General features: G+C 44.3%; 1 long non-coding RNA gene across 1 annotated transcript; it reads right to left on the bottom strand.

The window, feature by feature from the left end:
- LOC107682051 (uncharacterized) lies at positions 1-348 on the bottom strand. The gene is made up of 3 exons (XR_001633340.1): positions 313-348; positions 141-231; positions 1-43 (listed from the first exon to the last, which is right to left on the bottom strand). It is a non-coding gene; the product is annotated as an uncharacterized LOC107682051 (long non-coding RNA).

The following is a 348-nucleotide window of genomic DNA, read 5'->3' as shown; positions in this document are numbered from 1 at the left end:
GTGACAATCACTCCATCCCATGTAGACATCTCAGTGGTGAGATCTGCAGATAAGCATCACAAACATTAGCCTCAGCGACACAGACACTCAAAGGCAACTACATAAATTAATTTAATCTGGAATAAACCTCAAACACTCACAACTAGCATCTCCTTCAAGGCCCAAGATCTTTCGGTATCCTCCATGAGAGAGAACCCTCACCAGTGTTTGGGCTGTGAAACACACCAGGTCCTGCAGAAACAAATCAATCAGATTACCTGTATTTTTAACACTGAATTTGGTGCATTACCTGCTGACTGAAGTCTGCATTACCTGCTGCTCCAGGGTCATGACAGTGTGCACACGGAA

The sequence above is a fragment of the Sinocyclocheilus anshuiensis genome, unplaced genomic scaffold (assembly GCF_001515605.1).
Source record: "Sinocyclocheilus anshuiensis isolate Anshui unplaced genomic scaffold, SAMN03320099.WGS_v1.1 C31378162, whole genome shotgun sequence".
NCBI classification, from domain to species: domain Eukaryota; kingdom Metazoa; phylum Chordata; class Actinopteri; order Cypriniformes; family Cyprinidae; genus Sinocyclocheilus; species Sinocyclocheilus anshuiensis.
This window is presented reverse-complemented; position numbering and strand designations above follow the sequence as displayed.